Source organism: Nomia melanderi, chromosome 12 (assembly GCF_051020985.1).
Source record: "Nomia melanderi isolate GNS246 chromosome 12, iyNomMela1, whole genome shotgun sequence".
NCBI lineage: Eukaryota > Metazoa > Arthropoda > Insecta > Hymenoptera > Halictidae > Nomia > Nomia melanderi.
In genome coordinates, this window is record NC_135010.1 from 5,000,104 (window position 1) to 5,013,183 (window position 13,080).

Here is a 13,080-nt window from a genome sequence, read left to right on the forward strand (position 1 = left end):
GCATCTGATCTATTTATTATATAGAAAATAAAAGAAGCATACTTTGTACATTATACAATAATACCCCTATTAAATACATAACTCGTAATTTTTCAGAAAGTTATTAATCGAAAATAAGGAGTACTCTCATTTTTATCCGTTCTCATCTTTGTTTAACTTATTACTTTCTTATTTATTTATTTCACCATGACATGCATATCTAAAAATCCAAATTAAATAATAATTGTAATCATTATGGAATAAAATGCTTCTATTATAAATGTCACTCCACATTACTGTCTCATTAATGCTTCACTAACTAATTACAATATTTATTATTCCATCAAATAGCAGCTTATTCACGTTTGCCAACACAATTTACAACACACTCATTCCTCTAAATCCACAATAAAAAACCATCAAACATTTCCTTTCGCTATTACCTCGAGCAGAGTACTAGTAACTAAACAAAATTAACCCCTACATAAAGTATTAAGCTTTTTCAATCAAATATATTTGCTGGATTCATTATAACTGTCAATCCTGTGTTCCATGCACTCGCTGTACGACTGGTCTCTTCTGTACGATGTACATTCCATAAATTCTACTCACATACATTGTAAACCATGTACTGTTCATTTGTTTAATTACTCCACCATTATTCAATAACTAATTATATATACAACTGTCGATGATCACTAATAACCTCTATATATTTCAGTTTATTTTAAGGTGGTTGCATTAACAGTAAACTCAACTACTGCCTGTTGACGTGACCACCTAAAAATAACTGAATAAACGAAAGACATTTATTTCAAAAGAAATCCAGCAGTCACATAAGCTCGCCACTGCAATTCAACCCACCGGTCCTCCTTTCTTCGTCGAATGAAGAGTTGAAGAAAGTCGAAAATTTATTTTCAATTTGCCCGACACGGTAGGGCAAGGCAGGGCAACGCACGTAGTCAGAAATTGAAGTTTCCATCTTGATTTAATACCCGGTGCCAGCCTCCGGTCTCGATTCGTCGTATCTCGATGTGTTTCTTTTCTCCTGTCTTTTTTTTTTGTGAGCACCTCTCACGGACATAATTCCAGTCCACGGCCGGTAATTGCTAATTGCACGACTCTTTCGACCTCGTAGTGCTTTTTTCCGCCCTTCCCCGTGCAACCCCTCCCCAAAGTTGTTTCCCCGCCCCACTGTGATCCGCTTTCTTCCTTTATTATTCCTCTGTTGTCATTGTTTCTGAAGAATCACCGTTTTTCCCTTCCGCGGCGATAAATATCGCGGCTACAATGCGACCGAGGATACTTCCCGTGATCATCGTGTCCCCTTTTACCGGGGTTCCCGTTGTACCAGGCGTTTCCAGCGGGTGTCGCGATGCAAATTGCGTGTCCCAGCCGTTTAAGAAAGTTACACGATCGTCCTGTACGGCCGGCGCGATCGCTTTCACCCGGCGATTAGGGGAAATCACCTAGTCCCGGGTGACTAGAATATTTGATAAACATTGCGTCTCGACGTTTGTGCCGTTCACAGGATATAGTGATTAACACTAAACGTACCAGCACTTTATATTTAACTATTCTCATTATAATAAGCTAGATAATTAGCTATAAAATAAAGGTAAACAAATTAAACGATCAATTTTTTTAGTAGAAACGTAAACAAAGGGAGAGACAAAAACTGATTAATTGATTAATCGGGCAATGTAGGAAATGATGGAAAGTTAAAAAAAAATGGTCGAAAGAAAATACAAAATTTTAAATGAAATTTTAAAACCGGTTATTTGATCAGTCATGGTACGCTAACCCCTTGACCTATAGTATTATGACCTGTTATCAATCATTAACCTTTGGAGTAAATATAGACATAGAATAAGCATCAAGATTCTTTCTTTTCGTAATGAATTACTAATGGTAAAGTAGGTGTATCGATCATTACATTGACTTTTTAAAATGCCTCTATAGAAATTCCAAGAGTGAATCTATTGAGACTTTAATTGATTTGCAATTTAGTTTGTGTACTGCTAAATCAATTTCTTTAATAAATTCTCAAACAAACATCTGTTATGTCTTTCATAATTGCAAAAAGAGGAAATCAGGAATAGGTTATTTTGACTCGTCTGATAGTTAAACATGTAGTTGTAGATGTAGTTTTAACATGTTGAATACCGGACGATTTCATGGGGCAAAGTACACGGAATGAAAAGATATGGGATAACGACGACTGATATGAAATAGCTTCTAATATGAAACACCACAATGTTTCGGAATATAAATAGCTTGATGTATCAGTTACCATCGGAAAACATTCATTAGTAGTAGAAAACAATGATATTAATAATAAGGTATTATAATAGTAAATGATATTTAATGTGTTAACAGTAGAACAACTAAACTCATCAATACATTAGAACTATTGTAAAGGCGTTTTTATTGGAATTTATGTTGAAATTTATTCTGAATTACTACTGTTTGTAGAATCTATTCTGTAGTGTATTTACAATATTTTAGAAGTATGAAATTCTAAGATTTTATATTATCGAAATAGATTGAATAGGGTGATACGTCCCATTTGAATTTATGAATACTGCGACTTGCATAACTTTTGATTATATGAAACGTAATGTGCATTTGTAGACTCTATAAATGAAAGGAACTTCAAGTACGATTAGGTGTCGAACATTTGTTATAAAGTAGCACGTTGCACGCCTAGTTTTCTTTTATGTCTTTCTGGTTAATCACCTGATGAATCTATGACGAGAAATCCATTCAGCAAATAAATGTTCGCCAACGTTCTCCATAAAACTTTTTTTTTTAATAGTCTTTATTACCTTTAACCTTCTTTCCTTATTTCATAATATTTCCTTTTTTAAATTTTATATATCAATACTTTCTTTCTTCAACTTCTATTCTGATTTTCAATAAAAATCTACCAGAATTCTTAATTCTTACCTTCTAATTTTATAAGATTCTTTATCTTTAGTTATCAATTAACTCGATTCCAAATTATAACCGGTCACATACGTCCTACAACCCGCATATTCCTCCGATAAAGCATTCGACCGTAAGAAAGAGAAATGATAAAAGATCAGTACCAAAGAAATTGCTCTACCACATAATGTATCAAAAAACACTTTATCCGATAAATGAAGGCCGTTTAAAAAGGATAATGGAATACAGATTGAAACGAATTAATTCATTAGTATCATTAATATCTGATGGTTTTACGATCACAGTATAACAGACTATGAAAGCCGCTAAAAAATACGGTCCCGAGATGTGTCGCTGGCCGCAATTGCTTTCTCTGTCGCTGCACGTGTGTAATTAAAGGAACTCTGGTCGCCTCAATTAAAAAAATGATAAAACTGGCCGCAATTAAGCCACAGACCCCCTAACCTACTTGCTACTTAACAATTGGACGCGCCTGGGGGTGACTTGTGGAACGACGCTACAGTTAAACGCGCTCGAGCAAAAATATCAATCCGCGGTCTGTGAAATTGCTGTTGTTTTCGTTGTTTCTTCTCTCCTACGTGTTCGTCGAGACATAAATCGCCGGTGAAACGCACACGGGGCTATGTTTCCCGACAAGTTGGTCTTTAATTTCCTTCGTACAGACACCATTTATGTGAAGAATGATAAGTTAAATTGGTAAAAGATGTTACTTGATACTGTGTAGAAACTTGATAAGGATTATAGATTAGACGAAGGTGTTTCAGAACGACTAAAAGTAAATTTAAATGTTTCGTACGTGAATCTTAGTATATATTAGGCTGGTAATTAAACTTTAAAGTGATAGTGGTTCAAATAGATAATTAATCATTTCTCTTTACATCGCTATATTTTTCATTTTTGTTCATTATTTTCTTTTTCATTATTTTATTTTCTTTGTTTATAATACTGATTTGCGTGCAAAAATATCTCCAAAATGCGAAATTCCCGTGGCAATCAACACGTTAAACGAGAATTCATTTTTCCCACGATTCTATTTCGTTAAACACAATTACCAAAATTCTTACATCTAGAATCAATTTCTTTTCTTCTGTAGTCACCCACAATATATCTTCCACTCGTATCTATCGCGTGAAAACAGAACTGCTTATATCTCGTCCATCCGACTCACATTCTACATCCCCCTTTCCCACTACCAAGCCGCACTCAGCATTACCGCAGCCTCAAAAAATTTAACAGCAGCCTAAACACGATCGTTCGGTTCATTCAATCAGACGATCCGTCAATCCGATACCATTTATTTCCCGCGGCACCGTGTATATCGGCGAGGTATTCATATCCTGGACGCGTTCGAGTGACGTTTTCATTGAATTTACAGGAGACGGAGGGTGGTAAAACTCGGCGGGCGCAGGCGATCGGGGCCGATGAAAGACAAACCCGAACGATAATTGTCCGTGGAACTGTGCCGGTTCGTGACAGGATCGGGGCAATTGAATTTAAAGGGGGCAATTGAGCTGATTCAGAGCGATCGTAAAACGGTCGATCAAATGGGGACATCGTAAGAAAAATCGAACGATACGGCGGCGACGAGTAAAAACACGGCAACGGGCACGCCGGAGTTAGTCGTTATTAGCAGCCAATAATACGCTTTCCCGTTTTACGATATCGAAACGCAACACCCACACATGAGACCTGGCTTCGGCTCAGAGTGTCTCGGAACCGTTTCTATCGGCAACGGGGATGCCGTTGCATATCCTGTAACATTATTGCACCGTTGACTCGATTTTTCCCATCTGGTATGCACGAGAGTTCGTCATTATCGCGGAGACACGTTCCACGCCCGTGGCAACTCGAGAAGCGGTCTAAACGCGGCTTATAATTCTTCGGTAATCGTTTTTTCAGTTGTTCGGTTGGGACAAATGAGAAATATTAGGTTGTAACGTGAACACGTTTGGTTGCCAGGACTGTGTTCTGGTTTCAGGAGTTTATGCGGTTACGATTCATTGGCGACGCGTGTAACCGTGATTAAGAAGAGAGTTGTAGTCAACGTAAATCTGTCACTGTTGATTTATTGGTTTCTGAAACAAATAATAATGGGAAATATTGAACACGGTTGAATTTATGTTACGACTTCGCGTGAGGTTTGAATGGTTTCGTGAATTTTAATGGGGTGCGATGTTTGTGGAATAACATTGTTGGTGGAAAGTATCATTTGTCACGCTAACTTGTTTTTTTTTGCATTGTAAAGTAATAATAATTTATGTTTGAAATAGATCTGTGCGATGAATATTCGGAATCGTGGTTAATATACCGATCCCGATGAACTTTGTTGTCAGGTTGTCGAAGTATGCGTAAGAATTATGCAATGAAAGCGGAGTAATTTATTTTCTACGAAAAGTTCCAATTTTTTAGGATTGGACGGTTGTTTTATTTTGTTTACGCATTAATAGTCCAGTAGCAAATCGAATCCCAAAAGAAATTTAATGAGATAATGTATTTTCATAGGAAAAGGCTCATAATTCTTAAAAATTCATAGAAAAAAGAATTTTTTTTAAATTTAGTGGGATAATACGTCTTCTAAAGAAAGAATTACAATGTTCAAAAATAGAAGGGTTGTTTCATTCTGTTCGCGTAACAATTGCAGAAAAGAGAATTCCAAAAGGAATTTAACGGAACAATACATTTCACAGGAAAAAGGGTTTCAATTCTTCAAAGTTCGTATAAAAGGGAATTAAAAACAGATTAAGTGTTACCACGCATATAAAAAGACTGTTTCCAGTCTTTGAAGATCGAAGAATTGTTTCGTGTCGTTTGCGCAACGATAGCCCAGAAGAAAGAAGGTATCCTTTATATAGCAATGGCTATCGAAACAAAGAGATCTTTGTAGTGTGACTAATCGGGGTCCAGACACGATTCAATTTAGCTGACGCGCAACAATCGTTAACTATAACTCCGTGGCTGTAAGACGAAAACCGACAAGAGAGCAGCGGCGCGATCAGCGGGATCGCTGGAAGGAAACGGATGCTCGACCCAGTTCCTACAGCACGCGCGCGTAAACGCGCTGAAACACTTCGCGATCGCCACGCTACACTTACGAAATCGTCAGCATTGTATGTGCCGGGATGGACAAAAAACAAGACTCCGGTCTGATATGATAGGTATGCGGGATGCGACCGTGACGGACACGTTGCCTCTACTCGTATGCAGATTATTCAGATAAATCCTTTTCTATTTTCTGCCGCTTCCCAGTGCTCGGTGTACCATTCTTTTTTTTTGTACATCCATCTCCTTATAACGTGGCTGTTTTTTCGAGTGGCTGATTCGAGGGATACGGTTAGGATGCTTTTGTCCTTTAACACTGAAACTACCGAGCAGTTAACCCTTAACGATCGAGAAGTTTTTCTGTAATACTACCCCATAAGACGACAGAAAATTAGGTGAAAACTTATAAAACATTTACAAGAATGATTAAATAACAAATTTAAACTGGATTATTTAGATATAAATCTAACATATTTAGTTGATTACATTCTTTACATGTCCTCATATTGCACTCTTTCGTTTTCTATGGCGTAAGTTTTATATCTTCGTAGCGCGGCCTTCCGACCGTTAGGGGTTCACCCTTTGCACTCGAGAGGCGACTCTCAGTCGTCATTTGAAAAATTCAGTATAAAATGTTGAATAAGGTATTAACACATGAAACATAGAAATAAAACAATTCTGCCCCATAACTGATGCAACATATTTCTTTATGTAAGTTGCAAATAATATTGTTAACATTTCGTTAGAAAATAATGAATGCTTGTAGTGAGAAGTATTGTCGAGTGCAAAGGGTTAAGCCTTTAGAGCCTTACAAGGGTAAGCTTGTATTTATTTTTAGGGAAATGAATTAAAGTAATTTATAGCGGTAGAATTCAACGTTTTATATTTATTTTATTTATTATTATTATAATAAGATTTAATTTTTATGATCTTCTAAAGTGTGATACTTTTTCTAACAATTTCCAACGTTCTATAACAAATTTATATTGTCATCTCCGGCACGATGCACGAGTGGTAAAGGGTTAAATTGACTTTTTAGAATTTCTTTATAGAAATTCCAAGAGTGCGTCTATCGGAATTTCCATTGGTTTACAATTGAGTTTTCGCATCGCTAAATCAATTTCTTTAATAATATCTCGGAATAACATCATTCTAATAATTGGAAAAGGAAGAATTCAGGAATTTTTACCCGTCTGTTAATGTTTGTGACCGTGTCAATATTGAAACAGTTCGATTAGGTCGTGTGATGGTAAATGTAGAATTATTCGAAGAGAAACAGAATTGGTTTTTTGATTTAAACAAATGCTTCGTTAATCGAATTACGTAATAATTGATTGTATATGTTTTCGTTAAGGGTTAATGAATATAAAACAAGATATTAGTTAACGATTCACTTTTTGCAGATGAGTCCTGTGTATAGTACTGAGTTTGATATCGTTCCGAATTTTATTATTTGGTCATCATTTTTTCTATTTATTAAAAATTAAAGGGTGCTATGAGTATTAAAACGTTTAAATTATTAACAGATTATAGTATTATCTATACCGGAGGAAGGTTTTAAAGTTGTCTCTGAAGGGTTAATTGTTGGAAAGTGATGCCTTTCGATGAGTATCTAAGCAGTGCTTAAGCAGATTCTTAAATCCGTTTGGGCAGTCGTTTGCCAAATTTTTAGATACTTTTTAAAAATTATTTTAAATTACCCGAAATTTTCTAATTGGAATAAATAAATTATTAAAATGGATGCTTGACATAGATTTAATTACTGCTGTTTAAGGATTAACATATAGTAACATAACACAAGGGCTTCGGTTTATGGATTCCTTTTCCTTGAATTAAGACAGCCTTGTGCAGCATTTTAATAGAATATATTATTTATATAATAGAATATACTAATTAAAGGAATATAATTACAGTAGAATATGAATTACGTCTTTTATCAAAGAATATAAATTTATAATTTTTATTAGATTGGCCCATTTATCTTACGTATTGACACGAATTCTTCGGATTTGTGTTAGATTTGTTTTTGTCGTAATAAAAACAAACTGCTTCGCGTTACGTTCTCAAATAAGGAACTTTTATTTGCTATTTAATTCGATTTCACCGGTTGCAGAATTAATGGTAGACTACGGATTTTATGTATTCATATTATGGCGTATAAAATTTTATGTATACTTTTAACTACATACTTTACATTTACATCTAACTGTATGTTATATAAATAATTATATGTATGAATAAATATATGTATATATAGGTAAATACTGTAGAAATAAAACAGTTATAATTTACATTCGCCATGCAGGGATTATTTCTATTATGCTAATATTAAATTTTTCGGAATAAATAATTGAAATTTATAACCCCCATCTTCTATAATAATGGGAGTACAGACTACTTGCGGCCACTGATTTATACATTTTAATTACATTTATATTGCCCACCAAAATTTTTTCATTATTTTATTGATTGGTAGAAACATAGACTTGCAGACGTATATACATAAAACTATCAAATTTTAGTTCCTCGCATAAGTAAATAAATGCATTCGTTTACAAATATTAAAGATTAACAACTTCACAAATTATTCTGAAGTATATTAATATCATTGTAGCACCAGAATCTTTAATATGTTGACCAATAAAAATAAAAAGTAATATGATTGTAATAATTGTCGTCCAATTTTACACAAGCAAAAATTTATTTTTATGCTAGCTTCGACAATTTCGTAAGGAATTCTTGTAGGGACGAACTACATTTAAATACCTTTACATGTACTTTTGAATATTCGACATAAATTGTGTCTACTTCCGACGTTACATAATGGATACTTCTTATTTTACTCCGTATCGCAAGCTATCGATTCATCTTACGAACGAAACCGTGAAAGGCCGTTTTTTCTGGTTAATGTATGATTCTTTGCTTCATTAACCATTTCCTTCTCTGGTCCGCTTGGCTGTATGATCGGGTACGCCGATGCAGCTTAACGTCTTAAATCACTCTGTCTGTATTACAAAAAACTGTTCAGCCAACCGTGGCGAATAATTGAAATTATTTGCCATATAATGAATTATACTGCTTTGAAGCCTTCAACCTTCCAAAGGGGGACGATTTAACGCGATAGATTCGAGCCGGGTCATTTGGATTCAACGCGGACATTCCGTTGCATGCTGTTTCAACGGAAATGCCACGTATCGAATGAAATGAACGTGTGTAGTAATTATATTTGCAATATATTGTAAGTTTAATTTTGAAATATAGTTTTGCATCAAACTGGTAGTTTATTTTTAAAATAGGTATAATTTAATATCAAAATTTGAGTTTAATATAAATATTTAAGTTTAAGTTTGAAATATAGATTAATATTAAAATTTAAGTTTAACTTTAAAAGATAAATCAATGCACATGATTTATGAAATGAGAAATAATAATTACTACAGTTCATTATTATAGTTTAGTTTCATTATTTCTATTATCTTAAATAAAAATATAATAATATGTGCTTGAATAATTAGCTTGAAGTTAGAGTGCATTTACTATGCAAAAGTTGATGCTCTTACGGAATTATTGGAACGACAACTGTTGACTTGGTTACGAAGCAGTTTAATTTGTCATGATGAATGCTATGTATATAGTGAAATGGCCTAGAATCCAATCGTCGAACGTCAATGCATTAAAATGAACTATTTAGAAATGCAAGCAAACTTACTCGAACGAATCAAACCAAGTGAGACTCGCGCATTCTTCATCAATCCTCGCTGGCCGTCGTGAAATTGGAATCTGAAATGACAGAAGATCAATTATTTAACTATTTCGAATTCAGGATTTTCTGCGTGCTACAGGTATTTGATTAGAAAAGTGAGAATAACGTTGAGATTTCTAATGAAGGACTTCAATGATTTCAAAAATAGCTGCTAATATTTATCAATTATTAATATTCTAATGGATGGTTACACGAATTAAAATTAAATATGATTTCTGTTGCGTTTTCAAATGATTAATGATTACGAATTCGTTCATTTGTGAGGAGATACGTTTGTTCGAGTGGGGAAGGAGATTTCGTTGAAGTGTTCTTGGCTGCATGTTAATGGCTCCTGAATACTTGAAAAATATTTACATTCAAACCCACAAATTCATTCCAAAGAGCAACCACGTCAACATTCCAGCATCCCAATCTAAAAAGAATAAAAACGTCCCGTTCCAGAACACGCAGCCTCGATCCTCCGCGCAGATCTCCGCAAGGCAACATACCGGGTGTGCTGCACGCGTGCTGATTTATTGTCAGCTAAGATCTGACTGGGTGATCGGGCGCGGTGCATTATGCATTCGCACGCAGTTTCACGGAGGTATCGTGAAATTCATCGAAAATGGGGGATCGTGTAGGGTGTCCCGGTCCTGTGGCGAGTTTCGCGCGGTCCCGTTAGGAAAGGCTCGGCCAGATATGGAACGATTCGGCGAAACCGCGGGAAACACGGTTTCCTCGTTGCCGTGATGTTGCTGTTACACATTTCAGGCGATGTTTCAATCTGACGCGGGTCCGCCGTATCTCCATATTATCGCCATTTCGCCTGGATAGAGGTGATCCCGCTGCGGTTCAGCGCTGAAACCCGAGAGGAGAAACACGAAAATTTATCAGGGACGATGGCGCGGGTGCGAGCACTGCTCGCCGAGAACGTTTGCTTCCGGGACCCGACTCCCGACGGGCTGCTTTGCATTCGATCCCGTTAAAAGACAACCCGGAGATCCTTTCGCTTCTGGACAAATTTAAATTGAACTGCACGCGTATAGAGCGGAATCTATTGCGCGTCTCTCGCCGGGGATCTGTAGCCTGTCACGTTTCCACTATGTGGAGAGCGGAGCCCGATAGATTTCCGAGGGATTTCGTGTCGTGTTTCTCTGAGCTGGATCGGGTGTTAATTATTTCGAGGGAGAATGGAAAGTGTGCTTGGTGTAGTGGATTTGTTAACCCCTTGCACTATGGTTTCTTTTACAATTGCGTTCTAGATATTTTGTTGTTCATAATTCATTAGGAGAACGAAATTCTATGCTTATTCTGTGGCTGTGTTTACTTCGAGGTATTACAATTAATAATAGGAAAACGATACGGCACGAGTGTGATACGATATTTTAGGGTTAATTCTTTTTTTAGGTTTGTTAGAAAGTCGCAGTTTCTAATGAGGTTTGTAAACAAGTTTTAGGTTAACTTTAATTTTTTGCATGTTTTAGTTGAGAAGTTTCTTTTACAATTTAATATTATATTTATTTTGTATAGGCGCGTTGTGTTTTTATAGAATATTGAAACAGAATTGCTTGCTTGATGATATTTGATGGTTAAAATGTTTATAGAGGATATTTATAAATAAAAAGAACTTCATAAAATCAGTAACCATTTATATCTATTATTGTATTATATTATTGAAGTCTTATAGATTACTTAAAGAAATCAATTTTGTTTTGCGACAACATCGAATATCAATCATATCTGATTCAAGAATATATTTAAAATTCATCAAAGCAACTACAGACATATTACTTTTCGAAAAAGTTTGTAACAAAACCATAATCGAAAAAACAAGATTCTTATACTCAGTTCTCCAGCTTAAATTACTTAGCCATATTCAACGAAACACTTAAGACTACTGAACCAGTTAACTATGGAATTTAGTTTGAAAAGTCTCTCATTGTGCGCACAATAAAGTCAAATAATAAACTCGTCAAACACAGAACAAATGCATCTATAATATATTCTACTGAAAAACTAAAGTAAACCGAAGCAGAATTACACATTTATCCGAAAAAATAAATAATTTATTGTTGAAAATATTAGTACCATTTTGCGTTTTAAGGTGACGTGCATCCTCGTCGAACGCAGTTAACTGGTTAAACATTTCAGAAATATTTCGGATCAAATAAAGATTTCATTTTCTTATAATCGCTAAAGTAGGTATGCTATTATCGCTTCACTGTCACGAGGCTGATTGTAACGTACTTCCGTTCATCAAAATCCGCAAGATATCCAAGCCGATCGATCCTCGTAGCGATGGTATCGCGGTCGCCAGATCCTCTTCCTACTTCCTACGTCCAGGAAATCATCTATTCACGATACAGCGGCGCGCCACGAAGATCCGAAGCGTCTCGAAAAATCGGGAACCCACTCGGTCCCGAAGTTATCTTCATCCTCTCCGATCCACTTCCTCCGCAAATCGTTGGCGTCGTTGGGACCGGAGCCAACCACTTCTCCTGAGATTGCAAATTTCTTAGACGATTACCGGAGACCTGGGAAACAGTGATCTTCTCCACACAAGAGCAGCAACAACCCCGGAACCAGATGAACCAGATGGATACTCCAGGTCATTGTTCTTCGATCGGTGATCTACAAACCGGTGTCAGTTCTAGGAAATTTTCTATAGTCGCTAGGTAAAGAATACATGAGGAATATTCATTTAATTTCTTTATATTTAACACGTTGGCTGCTACGAAAAACACCAGCGTTTTACGTATCACTTATTCTTTTATAACAAAGATAGAAAGGAAAAATTATTAATTATTTGCTACCACAATTCTTACGTTACTCTGTTGTCAAATGATTTACGCCATTGGACAGTTTTATTCGAAGTTAGTTGTCTTATGAAATATAATTGTTTTCAAGTCATTTCGAAACTCCGGTCTCATAGGGTCACTGTGCCAGCGAAAGTGTTAACTGTAACCGTACCGGCATTTTTCCTACCATAACCAATCAAATAATTGATTACGAATTAAAGCTGAACAATTAGGTGATACAATTTTCTTAATGGCAACGGAGAGAAAAGAAAAGACAAAAATTGAAAAACTGATTAATCGGATAATATAGGAATTGATATAAAGTTAATTGAACAAAAGAAAACGCAGAATTTTACATTCATTTGATCGGTTCTCGTTTAGCTAAATGAAGAGTAGATGGAGAATATTCATTTCTTTTCTTTATATTTAATACAGCAACTAGACGAAGAGTATTTATCTCATCTCTTTATATTTAACTCTTTCCACTTGAAAGTTTTTCCGCTATAAATACACGTCATTTTCCAATGGAATACGAATGACACTCTTTACAACTAACCTAAAGAGAAATCGCGT

At 35.5% G+C, this 13,080-nt stretch overlaps 1 long non-coding RNA gene across 1 annotated transcript in view; it reads right to left on the reverse strand.

Annotated features, from left to right (window-relative positions):
• Window positions 1-8,589: 8,589 nt before the first annotated feature.
• Window positions 8,590-13,080, reverse strand: part of LOC116426200 (uncharacterized) — a 187,155-nt gene continuing 182,664 nt past the window's right edge. Inside the window, exons 3-4 of the long non-coding RNA XR_004234855.2 lie at window positions 9,677-9,747; window positions 8,590-8,972 (exon numbers count right to left, since the gene is read on the reverse strand). This is a non-coding gene — a long non-coding RNA (uncharacterized LOC116426200). The remainder of the gene's footprint in view (window positions 8,973-9,676; window positions 9,748-13,080) is intronic.